General features: G+C 44.5%; 1 protein-coding gene and 1 long non-coding RNA gene across 2 annotated transcripts in view; one reads left to right on the forward strand and one right to left on the reverse strand.

Annotated features, from left to right (window-relative positions):
• Window positions 1-2,703: 2,703 nt before the first annotated feature.
• SCAI (suppressor of cancer cell invasion) overlaps window positions 2,704-21,118 on the forward strand; it is a 106,631-nt gene continuing 88,216 nt past the window's right edge. Inside the window, exon 1 of the mRNA XM_073639807.1 lies at window positions 2,704-2,869. The gene's annotated coding sequence lies outside the window, so the exon portion shown is untranslated. The remainder of the gene's footprint in view (window positions 2,870-21,118) is intronic.
• Window positions 18,586-20,178, reverse strand: LOC141153087 (uncharacterized). The gene is made up of 3 exons (XR_012247237.1): window positions 19,973-20,178; window positions 19,642-19,856; window positions 18,586-19,226 (listed from the first exon to the last, which is right to left on the reverse strand). It is a non-coding gene; the product is annotated as an uncharacterized lncRNA (long non-coding RNA).

A 21,118-nucleotide genomic window follows, 5' to 3' on the forward strand; every position in this document is an offset into this window, starting at 1 on the left:
GGGCCTCTTGGGCTGTTCGCCATTAGGCTTCAGCTTCTCAGATCTGTAAGGCCGCAACATGGTCTTCACTCCACACCTTTTCAAGGTTTTACAAGGTCTACACTTATTCATCGGCTGATGCCAGTCTTGGACGGAAGGTTCTGCAGGCAGCGGTTGCCTGCAGTCAGACCTAGTCTGTGGCTACCTTTCTCTGTTCTCCCACCCTAGGGACTGCTAGGGTGTGTCCTGTGTCCCCCAATGAAGCGATAAAGTAAGAGGGATTTTTGGTACTCACCGTAAAATCTCTGTCTTGGAGCCTTCATTGGGGGACACAGCACCCTCCCTGATTTTGGGCATAGGTACAGTGGGCCCTGTTGGGCATCTAACTTAGTTTTCACGGTGGTGCCCCATTGGCCATTGCATAGTTAATTGTTTTTTAAGATCCTCCTACTACTTTAGCCACTAACTGGTGAGCTTGGTGCCTGTAGGCGGGTGTATACTGCGGAGGAGGAGCTTTTTTCTTTTTTTGCATAGTGTCAACCTCCTAGTGACAACAGCATACACCCATGGTCCTGTGTCCCCCAATGAAGGCTCCAAGAAAGAGATTTTACGGTGAGTACCAAAAATCCCTCTTTTTTGTACAAGGCAAAAATGCAACGTGTGAACAAGGCCTTCGGCTGTTGCTTTCATCAGTCTATGAATCAGGGGGGCTATGCAAACTGACCAATCGCTCCCCACTCTGCCACTAACTTGGGGGACCCCACGGACTGAAGGCAGAGGTCCGCAGCAAGCGCCATGTCAGGCAGCCATGTCTGGAGGGTGAATAGGGGCCTATGGATACGTGTCCTTTACACGCTGGGGGCTCCTCGGAGCAATCAGTTACTGCAAATGCATTGCACCTTTACTCCTTATCGGCTATCTCGTCAGGGGGCAGACCCAGGAGGGGGCAGGGTTTTTTTTCCCTAGATTGTTTCCACCAGAAATGTTATTGTATTTTTTTCTGTGATCAAAAACACAGTTTTCTTGTGGCAACTGCATCAGGAAACGCTCCTTCTTCTCTGGGAAGTTTCTGGAGGAGTTTTTTGTTTCCTGAAGTGTTTTTCGTTTCCTGAAGTTTTTAGTTTCCTAAACTGGTTTTAGTTTCCTGAAATTTTCTGTTTCCCGGTGTTTTCCGCTTTCTGAAGTGTTTTTCGTTTCCTGATGTTTTTAATTTCCTGATGTTTTTCGTTCCCTGATGTTTTTCGTTTCCTGGTGTTTTTTTGTTTCCTGAAGTGTTTTTCCTTTTCTGAAGTGTTTTTCGTTTCCTGATGTTTTTAATTTCCTGATGTTTTTCGTTCCCTGATGTTTTTCGTTTCCTGGTGTTTTTTTGTTTCCTGAAGTGTTTTTCGTCTCCTGAAGTGTTTTTTTGTTTCCTGGTGTTTTTCGTCTCCTGAAGTGTTTTTGTTTCCTGGTGTTTTTGGTCTCCTGAATTGTTTTTCGTTTTCTTGAGTTTTTCGTCTCCTGAAGTGTTTTTCATTTCCAAAAGTGTTTTTCGTCTCCTGAAGTGTTTTTCATTTCCCAAAGTGTTTTTCGTCTCCTGAAGTGTTTTTCATTTCCTGAAGTGTTTTTCGTTTCCTGGTGTTTTTCATTTCCTGGTGTTTTTTGTTTCCTAAAGTGTTTTTCGTCTCCTGAAGTGTTTTTCATTTCCTGGTGTTTATCGTCTCCTGAAGTGTTTTTCATTTCCTGAAGTGTTTTTCATTTCCTGAAGTGTTTTTCGTTTCCTGGTGTTTTTCATTTCCTGGTGTTTTTCATTTCCTGGTGTTTTTCGTTTCCTGGTGTTTTTCGTCTCCTGGTGATTTTTGTTTCCTGGTGTTTTTCATTTCCTGGTGTTTTTCGTCTCCTGAAGTGTTTTTCGTTTCCTGGTGTTTTTTGTTTCCTGAAGTGTTTTTCATTTCCTGGTGATTTTTGTTTCCTGGTGTTTTTCATTTCCTGGTGTTTTTCGTCTCCTGAAGTGTTTTTCGTTTCCTGGTGTTTTTTTGTTTCCTGGTGTTTTTCGTCTCCTGAAGTGTTTTTCGTTTCCTGGTGATTTTTGTTTCCTGGTGTTTTTTTGTTTCCTGGTGTTTTTCGTCTCCTGAAGTGTTTTTCGTTTCCTGGTGATTTTTGTTTCCTGCAGTGTTTCGTATTCTTTGCAGTAAACACTTGCGCTTTCTTTTTTTTTCTCCACCAGGAGTTTTTTTAAAAAGGTAGAAGCCGAAAAAAAACACCACTCACAAGACTGAACAGCAAAATGTTTTATTCAATAGAAAAGAGCGGGAAGAGTCTTTCAGGCGTTTTTGGAGCGATTTTACATGTCCAATGGAGAAATCTCTGAGGCAATTATGGACATTAGCTCCCTCATACCAGCAGTGATCCCCTCACATGGCTCCATCACACATAACCCCTTATCTGCCCGACTTTCCCTGCAGATCCGCCTCAGGCGGACACTGCGCTCTGCCCGCCCGCACACCCGTCGGCCCGCCCTCACACACGGCGCTAGTTATTTTCCCGCTCTCGCACGCTCTACACCTAGTAACGGTCTGCACTATGCGCGTCACTCCCCAACTCCTCCGCCAGAGGCCGCTCATCTCACTTCTACGTTCAGTTAAACGAACAAAAAAGGGGGAGTGTAGTCAAAGACTGACAGGCAGGCGCTTCTACCAATCACACAGAGCTGCCTCCCTGAACTGACAAGCATTAGCCAATGGAATGAGGCCGAGGGCGGGGCTGACGCGGGTCGGGTTTTGTTGCACAGAGCAGCATAACATAACCCGGCTGTAAGGAGCAGCAGCTGGTGGAGAGGAGCTGCGGCCAGGAGCGGGGCCGAGGGGAGAAGAGGCCGGGACACAGCCTGCTGGGGCGGCCTGGACTGCGGGTAGGGAGGAAGGCGTTATGTGTCTGCGCTATAACAGGGGGAGCTTATTATTATATGGTCACACGCTGTAATAATGGCAGACGTGCAGATAGATCGGGGTAACGGCGGCGGCTGTGCTGTGTGCGGCAGGAGCGCTACATTGTATACAGGGATTATCTGTGTGCACGGTGTGTGATAGCCAGTGTGTGTGTAATACACCATATCCATACTGTCTGTTATAGTGTGTTTAATATATATATAATATATTGGATACACATATGTATATGTATGTATGCGCGTATCCATAATTTGTGTGCATCTATCTATTTTTAATGCGCGTGTGTATATGTATCTACTATATATGTTTGTATAATATATTTGCTATATGTATATCCATAATGTGTGTAGTATGCTTAGTATGTATATGCACAGTGTGTGTGTGTGTGTATATATATATATATATATATATATATATATATATATATATATATATATATATATATATATATATATATATATATATATATACACACACTTCACACAGCCCTCTTGCACAGTGGTGATCCTTGCAGTGACATTATCCCTGTGTGATCAGCGTTGTACATGAGCCGTATAATAATGTCACCTGCTTGTTAGTGGCCGCCATGTCCCCATATGTATATATCTCCCACACACACTTGTCTAATAGTACATACAATGCCCGGTGTATGTACATACAATGCCCGGTGTACATTGCCTGTGCCGTCCTCTCTTTGCTTTAGATACGGGCCGCGGTGATGCTCAGGATGAGATGTGGCTCACAGATTACATGCTACGGACCACTTGTTATTTTCTCATTTCGCAGCACCGGTTGCAGTTGTTTCTGTGCCTGTTTTAGGCTTGGAGCCGTCGCGTTTCACAGCAATACATAGAATTTGTTCCCGGATGCGTTGGTCACCAGCTACTACATATCTTCATAGGAGCTAGTGAAAAATAACTCTGTCTGCTGACTTGACCTGGGGCATTGGCAGAATTATGCCAAAGGGCCAAGTGTTCGTGATCATCCACACGTCCGCGTATACTGTGCTTGCTGGCCAAGTTAGTGCATTTGTAATAAAGCTGTTATAGGCCTACCAGCCACAGCATGCTGTATTACTACCAGCAGCATGTACAGTTTATATTCATAGCCTCTTGCCCCAAAAGAGTCCATTTAGATGCCCATGGCACTAACTTGATTATGGGCTGCTTCTCTTGCGTCAGCCCCTGCGCCCCGATTGTGCACTCACTACTTTGATAAATACCAGTTGCAATAATCAGGGAAGCAGTTAATTTCCAGACCGCTCCTATATTTGGCAACACCTCATTAATGCCTTGTGCTACCAAGGTTTGAGTTTGCACCTTAAGTTTTATATTTGCCCAGTTCCTACAGGGTGGTTCAATTAATAACGTTCGTCGTTAATCTTGAAGGCCCCTTTAATGCTTTAGTGTGCACCCCCCATTTTATAAATATTTGCTCTGTCACCTGTATTAGATACATTGCAGACATATGAATTCTGCAAGTTTCCATACTGCACAATACTGTTTGTAGGAGGGGGCCACATTTCTTACTGCCAATAATGGAGATGGCAAAAAGCCCCACCCCCATTTCGCTCTTTTTATTTTGCTAACTACATGATATACGATTTGCATTGGTTATGATATTCCTGGTGGTCTAAAGCAGTTTAAGGATTAACACCTCTCTGGTGCTCCAAAGACAGGGAGAAATTTATTGGCGTAATCATGTTGGCTGTAGGATTTTTTTTCAGAGACATGTAGATCAGGAGATCACACTGTCAGTCATTACATGTCTCACACTGGCAACATCCTCCCATTTATAATAACGTCTGGAGGCAGATTCTCAGGGAGATCTATCTCCGGCCCGTAGATCTTAACGGCTCATTTACATATTAAGAAAAATGTGGATTTCTTTGGAATAAGACATCGGATGACAGAGATCAAGGTATCAGGTCCCTACAACTTCCAAGCCCATATACACGGCTTAGGAGGGGTGATCATACTGACAGACTCTTTAAACATCTGTTATTTGGGCAGTGACAGGTTTATTTTTAGGTATGGTTATCCAAGGAGGCAAAGGGGCTTATTGTGTGCATCCCTGGTGGTCTAAAGTGGCGCAGGGGCATGTCCTTGGTGTCATAGAGATTAATGGCACATCCTTGGTGGTTTAGAGTAGCATGGAGGTTAAGGGTCACACCTCTGGTGGTCTACAGTGCCTTAGGGATTAATATGTTATTACCAGAAAATCAAGGTATTCCTCACTTGTTCACCCCTGGTGGTCCGGCCTATTGTCACTTGGCTATTTCTGTCAGTACCATAGACAATGAATGGACCGGAGGCCTCACATTTGCTCTCTGAATTCCAGAGCCCCATTTTCAGGATTGCTGGGGCTTCCAGCTGTCAGATCCCTGCTGATCAGCAAGTTATCCCCCAACCTATGCTTAGGTGGTAACTTGGTTTTCTGGGAATAACCTTTTAATAAGTATATTACTTTTCGTTCCAAATGGTAAAGGAGTCGTTAATTGAAAATTTTAAGTATTTCTGGTTTTCTAGGTTGCTTAAGTTGTTGTGTTTTTTTTTTTTTTTTTTTTTTTTTTTTTTTTTTTTTCTTTGCTTAGACCTGAAAGTAGTGATTTTAGACATCAATACAGAGCTCGCTTATAGCTACCACTAGGGGGAGTGCACTGCATACAGTGTGATACAGTTACTATTGAATGCCAGTAGGACCTGTATACAGTGAATTCCCATGTGGCCATTGCAGCAGTGCAGAATTTCATTATTTATCTTGAGTTGTGATGCCGCCTGGGACTTCCAGGCGCATGCCTTGAAGTACACTCCTGGAGCATCCATTGTTTGCAAACAGAGGATGACCGTCCACATAATTTAAAGTTCTGATGAAGCCACTAGCAGAGCTTGGGCTGATTACGTAGAGCAGGACAGATATAAGCTTCTTGCTACGTACTAATAGTATCTTGCAGGGAAGCCATCTGGCAGTTATAGGCGTGCATTGTGGGTGTATGTAGGCTTATAGGGTGTGTGTATTTAAAAGTGCTGGCCTTGCTTAGGGGAAAAGGGTGGTGATGTTGTCTTTCCTTTCTGTGCAGGTTGTCAGCATGTTCTTCGGTCCAGAAAGAAATTCATTAAGCTGTCAGTGCAGCGTGGACAGTGATGGGTAAAATGTCATCAGCAGCTCTTTTCCTTGCGGTTGCGCTCCCATCATTTAATCATTATCGGACAGTCCTGTTTAGTCAGAGCATATTGTACTTTCCGATCGTTCAGACCAACGACCACGTGGTCAGATTTGTACTTGGTCCAGGGGGTCACCTGAGACTTTTTTTTGTGTATCAATCTATAGGGCCAAAATTAGTAGGACATGTTGTAGCTGTCGATATGTTGTCTTCGAATGGAATAACCCCTTTAAATAGGCATACTGGATAAATGTGATGCACTGTACCTGGCCTAAGAGAGGCTGGGCACGACACAGGGCTTCACAGAGCAATACATGGAGGGTGCCGGCCACGGTCTGCACCAGGCATAACACAGGGTTTTCCTGGAACGCTCCAGCCCCCCAGTTACTCCACAATTGAGGTAGCTACACTGTGCCTCCATAACTGGTGGCAACTCGGTGCCTTTGTGCTGGCACTAGTCACACAGAACTCCGCTATTGGAGCTTGGTGTGGGGGAGGGGGGTGTCATGGCGTGCGCAAGAGGAGAGCGCCTCTCATACTGGAGGCCGGTGCTCGCAACAGGGAGTGCCTCTTGGTGGAGGATATCACGCGCAAGGAGGGGGGCCTCTTAGGGTGGAGGATATCACGCGCAAGGAGGGGGGCCTCTTAGGGTGGAGGATATCACGCGCAAGGAGGGGGGGCCTCTTAGGGTGGAGGATATCACGCGCAAGGAGGGGGGGCCTCTTAGGGTGGAGGATATCACGCGCAAGGAGGGGGGGGCCTCTTAGGGTGGAGGATATCACGCGCAAGGAGGGGGGGCCTCTTAGGGTGGAGGATATCACGCACAAGGAGGGGGGCCTCTTAGGGTGGAGGATATCACGCGCAAGGAGGGGGGCCTCTTAGGGTGGAGGATATCACACGCAAGGAGGGGGGCCTCTTAGGGTGGAGGATATCACGCGCAAGGAGGGGGGCCTCTTAGGGTGGAGGATATCACGCGCCAGGAGGGGGGCCTCTTAGGGTGGAGGATATCACGCGCCAGGAGGGGGGCCTCTTAGGGTGGAGGATATCACGCGCCAGGAGGGGGGCCTCTTAGGGTGGAGGATATCACGTGCCAGGAGGGGGGGCCTCTTAGGGTGGAGGATATCACGCGCCAGGAGGGGGGGCCTCTTAGGGTGGAGGATATCACGCGCCAGGAGGGGGGGCCTCTTAGGGTGGAGGATATCACGCGCCAGGAGGGGGGGCCTCTTAGGGTGGAGGATATCACGCGCCAGGAGGGGGGGCCTCTTAGGGTGGAGGATATCACGCGCCAGGAGGGGGGGCCTCTTAGGGTGGAGGATATCACGCGCCAGGAGGGGGGGCCTCTTAGGGTGGAGGATATCACGCGCCAGGAGGGGGGGCCTCTTAGGGTGGAGGATATCACGCGCCAGGAGGGGGGGCCTCTTAGGGTGGAGGATATCACGCGCCAGGAGGGGGGGCCTCTTAGGGTGGAGGATATCACGCGCCAGGAGGGGGGGCCTCTTAGGGTGGAGGATATCACGCGCCAGGAGGGGGGGCCTCTTAGGGTGGAGGATATCACGCGCCAGGAGGGGGGGCCTCTTAGGGTGGAGGATATCACGCGCAAGGAGGGGGGCCTCTTAGGGTGGAGGATATCACGCGCAAGGAGGGGGGCCTCTTAGGGTGGAGGATGGCATGTGCAATGGCAGGGACCCCTCATGGCCGAGGCTGCAATGTGCATGGGGTGATGCCTCTCGTGGTGGCTGGTGTGCAAAAGGGTGGAGGGGCTGGCGCAGGGCGTCTCATGGTGGTGGCTGGTGGGCTAAAGGGGGGGTCCTCATGGCGGTGGGTGGTGCACACCAGGGGGGGTACTTCTCATGATGGTTGGCACATGCAAGGTAAGAGGACTCTCATGGCGGAGGCTGTCGTGCGCAAGGTGAGGGGGGCGCCTGTCATGGCGGTGGCTGGCATTAAGTGCACTCTTTTGCATACTGCTTCTGTCTGCGTAGACACTAGAGGGCGCACACATGTATCTTCCAGCACTGATATCTAATGATTTCTCCGTAATATTTGCATGACATTTATGCTGCTCTACTATGGTGGATTATTTTTTCCCAATCACTGGGACAGACACTTTTGGGGCTACTTGCCTCATATGATGGGTCAAGGCTGTGGAGTGACCGTTGTCTGTATAGTGGACTTGGACCATGTATGATCTAGAGAAAAGAGCAGCTACCAAGAGAGTCTCGTGCTGTGGAGGACTGGATTTGTGGGCATGGTGTAATTCCTTATGCCCCTGTACTGGCCCTGCAGGGAAATAGCAAGCTTATGGCTGGATCTCACCCACAATACTACTGGCCGATAGGGACGCCAGAATTTGGACTGAATATTGCTTTTCTATTTATTTATCTGACTAGGTTAAAATCCGCAGAAAACCCACAAATACATTGGTAGCAGATCTGTAACATTTGTCTTTTCTCCTTTTTGGGATTTTTTTTTTCAGCCTGGTCTCAAGTCCTATTCCAAAATAAGGTGGTGTAGCTGAATGTATGACTGTTGTTTCCTGCTGTTTGTCCCGGGACAGCTGCTGCGTTTTCTGCTCCTCGGTTTGTACTGGGCCCTGCATTTCTATAGATGCATCATTTTGGCTTGTGGTTTTGAGTTTTCTCCCATTTTTGTGACTGGCAATGATTTAGAGCTACAGCTTGTAACTAAAGCTGAAAAATAAGGATTGGGCACAGGAAGTTCCTAAAGAACTGTGCAACCGTGACTCCGGCAGCAGATGCGCCGTTTGTGTACTCAGGTGGCACAGGCATGCGGCGTGGACCCGGTCTGGTCTTTGCAGGAGAAAGTCACTAATGTTAGAGCATTGCCAAATCTGCCTGTGGATTGTGCCTGATATTGTAATGAATGGGACTAAGCTTTAATACCATACACAACCTGTGGGCAAGAGTGGCACTGTTCCTTTTTTTTTTTTTCTTTGGAAGAAAGCAATATTTCTGTATTTTTCTACATTTCCTTTAAAGGGAGTTTCCAAGACTTGGGTACTAATGACCTATACATAGCATAGATAATCAGTGTCAGATTGGGGGGGGGGGGGGGGGGTCTAAACTTGGTACACCGACCAATGAAATCCTGCTGTGTTAAGAAGTTAAAAGAAAAAAAAAAAAAAAAAAAGTGTATTAAGCCAGACCGCCACATGGAAGTGAATAGGAGCTGAGCTGCAATACCCAAGAAAGGCCACTACGTGGAGTAGGCCATGGGAACTCTTCTTTTGCCTGTGGGTGCTGAATAAAGCTGATCTTTGTGGACGTCAAAATATCTGATCTCCACTCATCTGATATTGATGACATCCTAATTGGAAAAGTCAGACGGCCATATAACTTGGACAAGGACCACAACACAATGCTCAGACTGGCTCTCGGGCATAACAATGAGTGTTTCTGTGCAGCTGTTGGGAGAGCCGCCGGCCAGTCCATGCACATCGTTCTTATCTCGATCCGATTTATACGGCCGTCTGACTTCACCTATGCGGTAACAATAAGATATTTGCTATTAATTTCTAATGATACAGCGGTGAACTGCTGCGACTTTGAGGAAGCAACATTTTACCTGCGCCGAATTCTGTGTAGGACCAAGCCACCTGGGAACAATCTTGACCCAACCTATTTTGCAGACACCAAAGTTGATCTGTGAGGTGTAACATGCTGTGCTAAGTTAAATCGCCTTCAGGCTACACTCACACAAAACACGAGGTCCCACGATGATACCTGCAGCAATATATACCGCTGTGGATATCACTGTTAAAAAAAAAAAAAAAAAAATAATAATTCCCGGGAAACTATGCATCTCATCCTTTCCATGGCACATGGTTACACTTGCACCTACATCCACAGCCTAAATTGACATGCTCTGGATCTCAAAGCCGCAGCCCGTTTCAGTTTACACTCTGGATATATGTCACAGCACGTGCACGACATTTCTTATAATCTCATGCACTGTAAAAAAGAGAATTTTCCATAAGCAAATAACTGTGGGAACAAAGCCATTTAAAGAGAATCTTCCTTAGGAGATCGGTTGCATTACTATTTTTTTTTCTTCTGTTATTCGTCTTATTTTTAAGTTTGATCATCCAATTACACGCCGTCGGATCTGTGTTCTACCAACATTTTGGACTTGCGCTCATGTGTCGAGTAAAAAAGCATTTAACACTTTTACTAGCACTGCACGACTTTTTTTTCATGACCGGCATCACATTGATTCCCAGGCCGTGATCGGTACCTGGGCTGATTGAGACGTCAGAATTCTTGCATGAAAAACTATCTGTGGTTTTCACGGACAGACTATAACAACTGAGTTCAATGAGGCTGTAAACATATCCGTGTATTTTTGCAGACCGCACAAAATTACAGCGACATGTTCGATTAGGATCAAACTCGTTGATGCTACTCTGAGTCTGTGAAAGAGCACAACATAGCTCTGATACCATCCGTGTGCTGTTGAATTTTGATGAACTTATTATGAAAAACTTAAAGAGCACCTGTGAGCAGGATTGTGCTCAGTAAACCACACGCAGTCAGGTGGGCACATTACACTGATTAAAATGATACCTTGGTTGATGAAATCCGTCCCGTGGTTCGTGTGTAAACTTTACTTTCAGTTTGGAGATAATGATTTGCTCATTCTCCGGGGTGGCGCTCTACCTGATGCTCTGCTTATACATTCGTCAGTATGCCCTTATGCCAGCTCACTGTGCCTTCAGTGACCTGCCTCCTATTTTACCAAGCCCCGCACTACTAGATGCATTATGTAAAATAAGAGGCCGGTCAGTGAAGGCTCAGTGAGCTGTCATAAGAGCATACTAATGAATTTAAGCAGATCATCAGAGCGCCACCCCGGAGAATGAGCATATCATTATCTCCAAACTGAAAGTAAAGATTACACAAGAACCACGGGACGGATTTCATCAACCAAGGTGTCATTTTAATTAGTGTAATGTCGCCCACCTGACAGTGTATGTGGTTTACTGAGCACAATCCTGCTGACAGGTGAGCTTTAAGAAATTTAAAAAAAAATACACTGCTCAAAAAAATTAAGGAAACACTCAAATAACACATCCTAGATCTGAATGAATGAAATATTCTCGTTGAATACTTTGTTCTGTATAAAGTTGAATGTGCTGACAACAAAATCACACAAAAATCATCCATGGAAATCACATTTATTAACCAATGGAGGCCTGGATTTGGAGTCCCCCCCCCCCCTCCCCCCCCCCCCCCCCCTCCCAAAATTAAAGAGGAAAAACACACTACAGACTGATCCAACTTTGATGTAATGTCCTTAAAACAAGTCAAACTGAGGCTCAGTATTGTGTGTGGCCTCCACGTGCCTGTATGACCACCCTACAACGCCTGGGCATGCTCCTGATGAGGCTGAGTATTGTGTGTGGCCTCCACGTGCCTGTATGACCTCCCTACAACGCCTGGGCATGCTCCTGATGAGGCTGAGTATTGTGTGTGGCCTCCACATGCCTCTATGACCTCCCTACAACGCCTGGGCATGCTCCTGATGAGGCTCAGTATTGTGTGTGGCCTCCACGTGCCTGTATGACCTCCCTACAACGCCTGGGCATGCTCCTGATGAGGTTGCGGATGGTCTCCTGTGGGATCTTCTTCCAGACCTGGACTAAAGCATCCGCCAACTCCTGGACAGTCTGTGGTGCAACGTGATATTGGTGGATGGAGCGAGACATGATGTCCCAGATGTGCTCAATCGGATTTGGGTCTGGGGAGCGGGCGGGCCAGTCCATAGCTTCAATGCTTCCATCTTGTAGGAACTGCTGACACACTCCAGCCACATGAGGTCTCGCATTGTCCTGCATTAGGAGGAACCGAGGGCCAACCGCACCAGCATATGGTCTCACAAGTGGTCTGAGGAGCTCATCTTGGTACCTAATGGCAGTCAGGCTACCTCTGGCGAGCACATGGAATGCCACCCCACACCATTACTGACCCACTACCAAACCAGTCATGCTGAAGGATGTTGCAGGCAGCAGATCGCTCTCCACTGCATTTCCAGACTCTGTCACGTCTGTCACATATGCTCAGTGTGAACCTGCTTTCATCTGTGAAGAGCACAGGGCGCCAGTGGCGACTTTGCCAATCCTGGTGTTCTGTGGCAAATGCCAAGCGTCCTGCACGGTGTTGGGCTGTGAGCACAACCCCCATCTGTGGATGTCGGGCCCTCATACCACCCTCATGGAGTTGGTTTCTAACCGTTTGTGCAGACACATGCACATTTGTGGCCTGCTGGAGGTCATTTTGCAGGGCTCCTCCTGTTCCTCCTTGCACAAAGGTGGAGGTAGCGGTCCTGCTGCTGGGTTGTTTCACTCCTACGGCCCCTTCCACATCTCCTAGTGTACTGGCCTGTCTCCTGTTAGCACCTCTGGACACTACGCTGAAAGACACAGCAAACCTTCTTGCCACAGCTCGCATTGATGTGCCATCCTGGATGAGCTGCACTACCTGAGCAACTTTTGTGGGTTGTAGAGTTCGTCTCATGCTACCACGAGTGGGAAAGCACAACCAACATTCAAAAGTGACCGAAACATCAGCCAGAAAGCATTGGTACTGAGATGTGGTCTGTGGTCCCCACCTGCAGAACCACTCCTTTATTGAGGGTGTCTTGATAATTGCCAATAATTTCCATCTATTGTCTATTCCATTTGCACAACAGCATGTGAAATTGATTGTCAATCAGTGTTGCTTCCTAAGTGGACAGCTTGATTTTACAGAAGTTTGATTTACTTGGAGTTATATTCTGTTGTTTAAGTGTTCCCTTTATTTTTTTGAGCAGTGTAAATAGCGCAGACATTATATATCAGGCAAATCATTGTGCAACCGCTCCATCTGGTGCCGCCCCTGTGGTTCAGCCTCCTTGGAGATGAGCTGCAATACCCAACATATTCCATGGAGAGGCGTGCAGTTGTTTCTGGAAGAAAGCGCCAATGTTTTTCTCCTACTGGTTTCACCCCCCCCCCCCCCCTCCATGTAATATTCTGCTTATCCAGCCATCTTTTTGGTTGAGGAGTAATTGTAGCACAGGTAAAGCTAGGGCGGTGGGTAAGTAATCCCCCGTCCTGTTCAACACACTGCCGGGAAAGCAGCAGGGGCTGATCTCTAGCCGCTGTCGCTGGTGTCGGCATTGATTGTGCTCTTGTAATACAATAATGCGCCTGGCGTTCACTCTCCATAGTTTCTCCATGCCACCATGCATCTATTTCCTGCTGCCTGATCTATTGAATACTATGGGGATTAACCCAGTCATCAACTTCTGGGGTCCTCACTTCACCCCCCCCCCCCTTAAAAGTGCTCTATAATATTTTTATTAATAATAGTTTATTTATATTAATTTTATATTTATTACTATTATATACATTTTTTATTTATATTTTTATATTGTCATTGTATCGTTTTTTTTTTTTATTAAAATATATAAATAGAATTTTTTTTCTCCTGCTGCTTACCAGCGATCCTTTTTTATTATAAATGTTATTCCCATCCGTCAGTTTTCTGGCTTCAAGTCCTTACCAAATAGTGGAAATCTTTAGTACAAATTTACAATCTAGTTGTACAGTACCGATCAAAAGTTTGGACACACCTGTTCTTGCAAAGGTTTTCCTCGTTCCCATTGGAGTGTGCACATTGTAAATTTAGCCTGAAGGCAGCAAAAAAAAAAGGTACGTGTATAGAAACGAAGGGTAACAAAACACGTGTAAAACAAACCAGAACGTGTTAAATTTTAGATTCCTCAAAATTACCCCCCCTTTTAAGAAAAGCTTCACAGTTTATTTTTCATATGAGAAAATTGCCGATGAAAAATGGTCTGTGTTTTTGTTAACAAGAAAAATCACTGCAGTCTGAATGAGGTTGAATGGGGAAAAAGAGATAATCCAGTGCAGTTTTTGGCACTGACTACCTGGAGTTCACACAGTACTGTAATACGGGCTAAGACAACTTTTTTTCTGACCTCTCTGCTTTGTCGTTGTTGCACTCTGGTTCCCAAACCTGTGAATTCTAGTTTTCACCCGCCATAGGATTGTTTGCTTTTGCAGTAATTGGTCTGTAAATGTGGTCATCTGCACCTGCCCTGACATTGTCCAAATCAGTGCTGTCCGTATTAGGGAAGAGTCAGACAGCTGAATAACTCGGGACGAGGATCACAACGCAATGCTCGGACTGGCCGGCGACTTTCCCAACCCAAGCGATACAGCTGCATAGAAATACATGCCGTCATACTCTGGTAGGGAGAGTCGACGGCCAGTCCGAGCATTGCGTTTTGATCCTCATCCGAGTTATATGGCCGTCTAACTCTTCTATTAGACTGTAAGGACACACCCCATTGGATATTAACACTTGGGGCATACATTTCCAGAAGGTGTTATGGAGGAATAATCTAAAGCAAAGTTGTGGAAAAGGATGGGCCAGAATTATTGTGATGAGAAACTTTACGATTTATTAAATGTTCAAAGATTGGTGACATATCCTCTTTAAATTATAACTTGTCCTTATTTAGACTTTTGACAATGCCATCTTGGTGCTGACTCCCGAGACCCCCACTGATCTCTTTAGAAAAGGAATAGAAGCTCTCAGCTGAGCGACCGCCACCTTTGTTCATGATTGACTTTTCTAAGAGCAAGTGGAGCTTAGTACTTGCCCATAGCCTTTCTGTGAATTTTTACACCTTGCTCCTCTCTCCTAGGAGAGCTGATTAGAAACATATGGTCAGAGTGGTCAGCTGAGTGTTTGTTTCTTTCCTTGCTTAGGGGGTCTCAGCATGGGGTACGTCTCAATCTAAACTTGTAGCAAGTTTAATAGACAGGTACGTGTTATGTTGACTGGTATCCACGTTCTCCTCTTTCTGGTGCCTTCTCAATGATGAAAGAAGGATCAAACGTGTTTAATTTTAAGTTCTGTTCACATTATAGTATATACACACATGGTCAAAATTGTTGGTACTCCTCGTTTAATGAATGAAAAACCCACAATGGTCACAGAAATAACTTGAATCTGACAAAAATAATAAATTAAAAATCTATGAAAATGAACAAATGAAAGTCAGTCTTTGCTTTTCACCCCTGTTTCCACAGAATTTAAAAAAAAATAAACTCATGAAATAGGCCTGGACAGAAATGATGGTACCCCTGAAAATAATGTGACAAAAGGGACATGTTAAATCCAGTTGTGTCCACTAATTAGTATCACAGGTGCCTACAATCTTGTAATCAGTCAGTGGGCCTGTATATAGGGCTACAGATACTCACTGTGCTGTTTGGTGACATGGTGTGTACCACACTCAACATGGACCAGAGGATGCAAAGGAAAGAGTTGTCTCAGGAGATTAGAAAGAAAATTATAGACAAGCATGTTCAAGGTAAAGGTTTTAAGACCACCTCCAAGCAGCTCGATGTTCCTGTGACTACAGTTGCACATATTACTCAGAAATATAAGATCCATGGGACTGTAGCCAACCTCCCTAAAGATAGACGCAGGAGGAAAATTGATGACAAATCAGAGACTGATAATACGAACGGTAACAAAAGAGCCCAGGATAACTTCTAAAGAGATTAAAGGTGAACTTCAAGCTCAAGGAACATCAGTGTCAGATCGCACTATATGTCGTTGTTTGATCCAAAGTGGACTTCATGGGAGATGACCAAGGAGAACACCATTGTTGGAAAAAAAAAATCATAAAAAAGCCAGACTGGAATTTGCCAAACTGCATGTTGACAAGCCACAAAGCTTCTGGGAGAATGTTCTACGGACAGATGAGACGAAAATTGAAGTTTTTGGCAAGGGACATCAGTTCTATGTTCACAGACGGAAAAATGAAGCATATCAAGAAAAGAACACTGTCCCTACTGTGAAACATGGAGGAGGCTCTGTTATGTTCTGGGGCTGCTTTGCTGCATCTGGCACAGGGTGTCTTGAATCTGTGCAGGGTACAATGAAATCTCAAGACTATCAAGGGATTCTAGAGAGAAATATGCTGCCCAGTGTCAGAAAGCTTGGTCTCAGTCGCAGGTCATGGGTCTTGCTACAGGATAATGACCCAAAACACACCGCTAAAAACACCCAAGAATGGCTAAGAGGAAAACATTGGACTATTCTGAAGTGGCTTCTATGAGCCCTGACCTAAATCCTATTGAGCATCTTTGGAAAGAGCTGGAACATGGCGTCTGGAAAAAGGCAACCTTCAAACATGAGACAATTAGAGCAGATTGCTCATGAGGAGTGGGCCAAAATACCTGTCGAGAGGTGCAGAAGTCTCATTGACAGTTACAGGAATCGTTTGATTGCAGTGATTGCCTCAAAAGGTTGTTCAACAAAATATTAAGTTAAGAAGAACCATCATTTCTGTCCAGGCCGATTTCATGAGCTTAGCTTTTTAAATTTCTGTGGAAGCAGAAAAGCAATGTCTGACTTTCATTTGTTTATTTCCATAGATTTTTAATTTATTACTTTTGTCAGATTCAAGTTATTTCTGTGACCATTGTGGGTTTTTCTTTCGTTAAACGAGGGGTACCAACAATTTTGACCATGTGTGTAAATACCCAAGAAAAGGCATAAGATGTGACCTAGCATAATATGCACTTACACCTGAAAATATCAGTTTATTAAAGGGAATCGGTCAGCAGGATTTCACCCATAAAACGATTTACATGTGCATGTAGCTCTTTCAAAGAAAACTCCAGCAATTCCTTTACATGGTCAGCCCGTTCCTCCGTTAATGAGAAATCAGTGTTTGTGTTGATAGACAAACGATACTGAAGAGTTATGGTAGATTTGAAGCCACTGTCGCTCCAGCTCTATTTCCCCATTCAGCGCCTCTGTCTCCTGCTTGATTGACAGCCTCTCTGCTGTGTGACTTCAGACAAGTCAGTCAAGCAGGAGGAGGCGGGGAATAGAGCTGGAGTGACAGAGGCTTCAGATCTACCATAGCTCTTCAGTATCATTTGCTTATCAATTCAAAAGCTAATTTCTCAGTAATGGAGTGACGGACTGGCCAAGTAAAGCTATTGCTGGACTTGTCTTGAGAAGAACTACATGGACACATAAACAGTTTGGGGGGTGAAATGATGCGGACAGATTTCTTTAAAAAAAAAAAAAAAAAAAAAAAAAAAAAAAAAAAGGTAATATTTAACACTAGGACTACTGGACTCGTGACCCCGCCTAGAACTACTGAAAGGAGTCATTTTGACTCCTTGCTTGTTTTCGTTTATTTTTAGAGTTTCATTTGTGGTTATTTATTAATAATTCTATTTTTTGTAATGTATTATTATTGTGAGATCCAACAGTAATGCTTTTGATTTTTTTTTTCTGCTTTTCTTATTTTTCTACAGAAAATAACAATAATTATAATAGACGTTTTTCAAACATTTTTTTTTATTCAAGTGCACACATATAAACAACAACTGAAGAACAAAAAGCAGAGAAAATGTAGGTGGAGGAGCATAAAAATGAAAATATGGCGCAGAATTCACCTTCTAAACATTTGGTGTTTCGCATTTTAGGCATTGCCTTTGATTTATGGCAGTACATTGCCCACACAAAGACTTACCACAAGTCTTACAATTTCCGACAGATCTATTTTTCTTGCACTTTTCTTTGATCTGGCAAAATTTTGTTTGAACCATCACTTCTGAGCATGTAGAAACTTGGGACGTGGAACCCTTTTCCCTATCTGTGACATAAGGACCACTCAACTCTCTCACAAGCGTTTGCAAAAATGCCTTGCGTGACATTTTTTGGTGGGTAATCTCCTTGAATATTATCCATGCATTTATACCCGCAAAGTCTAAGGCATTTTCAAATGCATGAACAGGCCATCTCCTTGTGCATGTTCGTGTGGTATATTTTCGTGCCATCTGATCCACTACATCTACTCCATATTTTGTTTCATTGTAAAACTTTACCGTTTCTGGAGTTTTTTTTTAGCGGAATCAGACGCAACAACAACATCTGGATGGACGGAACTCAAAATGACAACATTTTTGTTGGGCTTTCCTTGATATACTGTAAGTGTAAAATTGTCTTCATTTCTAAACACTTTAGTGTTGTACAATTCCTCTTTCATGGATTTTATTTCTTTAGGCACTTCTCGCCTTATCTTGTTCAGTGTTCCCACGATGGTTGTTCCTTTGCTTTTTAGCTGTTTAGCTAATTTTACTGAAGTAAAATAATTATCGGTTGTAACATTGCGACCTTTTTTCAAAAACGGGTCCAATAACTTCATTACCACATGGTCAGCTAAACGGTCCTCAGCACGGCGTGTGTCATCTTTGCCTAGATAAGGGAAGCCATTTGCCAGATATTTGCTCCTCTTATCAACAGCTAGCCAATATTTGTGGCCATATTTATCTGGTTTGGAAGGCATGTACTGCGTGAATGGACACCTAGTTTTGCTTGGGAAAAGTTGCTCATCCACCGTTATGTATGGGCCAGGTTTGTAACACGCAATACAATTTTCAATAAACCTGTAGAAAATAGAGCAAACTTGTCCGTTTGCAGTCTCTCCGATCGAGTAGATTTCTCATCAAATCTGAGAAACCTCATAATTTCAACAAAGCGGTCCCTAGACATTGTCGCTTTGCAAAACGGTATTCCCCAGTCATTACACCAAATACTGCTAATCGAGTGACAGTTCGTGCCAGATATTCCACGAGCATAGAATATCGCAATGAATGCATCTAGCTCCTCATCAGATAGAGTAAACTGTAAATTATTGTTCCTGCATGCTTCTGCAAGCGTACAGTTCTTTATGTGTCAATATATATGAATCAAAAAATAAACGCCATGCGCTCAAAGGACTATCGATAATGATATTTCTTCTGGCGTATCCTGTAGGGCCAGGTGCTTCTCGAAGAATATTTTGGCTGTCACGCCTACCAGGCAAGTGTTCTCCAATTTCAACAGGTTTCCATTGAATACCATCCGCTGAAACTAGTATTCCTTCAGATTCGCCTTCTCTGGTGTTTGTTGTTGCATTACCTTCGCCGCCATCGTTATCTGTTGTTCTTTCATTTCTGGGACGTTTTGCTGATTTTTTCTGTCCACGACCAGGAGGATGGTCACGAGGCAACATAACTGCATGAGCCCGATCCCCAGTTGATGTGCTTGGAATATCTGTAAAAAAGTTGATGAATATTTAGAATTTTTGTTTTGTAAGGGTCCGTGCACACTGGCTGGATTAGCGGCTGGATTAGCGGCGGAATATCCGACCGGATATTCTCACCACAATCCGGCCCGTACCTGCCCGCTCAGGTACAGAGCGGAGTTTCATACCTGAAGCTCCGCTCCGAACCCCGGGCTGGAGCCGCTGTCTGGGACGGAGCCGTGCTCACGCGTAAGCAAGCGCTGCTCTGTCCCTGACAGCGGCTCCAGCCCGGGGTTCGGAGCGGAGCTTCAGGCATGAGCGGGCAGGTTACGGCCTGTATTGCGGCAAGAATATCCAGATGGCTATTCAGCCAGAATTCTGCTAGTGTGCACAGGCCCCTAACTCAGTGTGTGGAAGAACAAATAAATACACATAACTACTTACCTTCTGGATTTGTTCCTTCTGAGTCTTCAGATTCACTTGATATGTTCTAAGGAATGAAATCTTCATCACTGTCAGAATCAAATACATGTTCCTGCAATTCGGATTCAGATTCATCCTCCGGTATCGATTGCAAAGTAGCCAGAATATCCTGAGGCTTTATCAAACGTCTTCTCTCCATATTCCTTACAAATTCCATAATTCTATATAGTTCCCTGCTGAAAAATAGAAATGAAATGAAAACTAAAAGAAATAATAACTGTTCTGCCACCTTCAAAAGTAGGTGGGCTGAATCAGTTGACAGACAGCTAAACTATTTCATAACAATTCATACCTGTATGAGTCTTCAGAGCTCGTATGTCTGCGTCTGTTCTCTTTGTCTCTTCAGCTGAACTGAAAGTAAAGTTACTATCCAGAATACGGTCTCCTGCTAGGACCTTAGAAAAACACCACCCTTCATTAGCATAAGATAAGAGCCTAGAGTAAACAAGCTATTTTGTTCAGCATTACACAGTAATACAAGCAGGTAAAACACAAGGAAAATGTGAAAAGTTGACATGTAAATTGAACTACATCTATATGAACATCAGGGTAAATAAGACAGAGTGAAAAAATTATGCACAAAACTTTATAGCAACATTTAGTGACAAAAGGACCTCAAAATATAGTAGGGAGTCAAAATGACTCCCTTCAGTAGTTCTTGGTAAACTTTGAAAAAAACGCGCAAATTTTTCACCAAAATTATTTATTCTCACAAAATCTTTTTTCACATCATATTTGAGGAAAAGTCACCGAGTTTCAAGCCGGAATTCTGAAAAATGTAGTCACAGAAGAGAAATAAAAAACGAAAGGAGTCAAAATGACTCCATCAGTAGTTCTAGTGTTAAAAGCCAGCAGAAAATAAACATGGGTTGATGGTTGTAAGTTGTACCTTCCTGGACTTTCCTAAATGCTGCCATGGGCACAGACTGGGCATCCATGGTATCAGTATTTTTCTGGAAGGGTTCTGCTTCTCCTTTCCTGTGCACTTGTGTTTAGGACAAGGAACGCACTTCCTCTCTGTAACACTTTGGTGCAGTCTCTTATTTTGGAGCCTTAGACAACCTAGGAACATAAGAAATACTAGCAGGTATTTAGGAACCTGCTGCGGACTGCATTGGTTTTCCTAAACGGAGGTAAAAGAAGATTACAGGACGCCTCCTGGTGGACATGCTATTGAATGAACATTTGACCTTCAGGTTGCTCAGAGTGACACTGGCATTGTGCTGCACAAACTACATCCGTGTGGTTATGAAATGAAGACGTGGTCACTACAGGCGAGTGTCCGTACACATGCTGCAGGGCGTCTTCAGATCTTGGGTCATATGCTATAATGCTTTAATAAATCTCCATCTTTCCGAACATTGTATGTCTGGGCCCTTACTGTAGATCAAGCAGTATGAGTCCCGGCTCCTTTGGGTCTGCAGGTATCCAGATAACT

Source organism: Phyllobates terribilis, unplaced genomic scaffold (genome assembly GCF_046119375.1).
Source record: "Phyllobates terribilis strain yellow unplaced genomic scaffold, ASM4611937v1 Scaffold_7__3_contigs__length_470593459, whole genome shotgun sequence".
NCBI lineage: Eukaryota > Metazoa > Chordata > Amphibia > Anura > Dendrobatidae > Phyllobates > Phyllobates terribilis.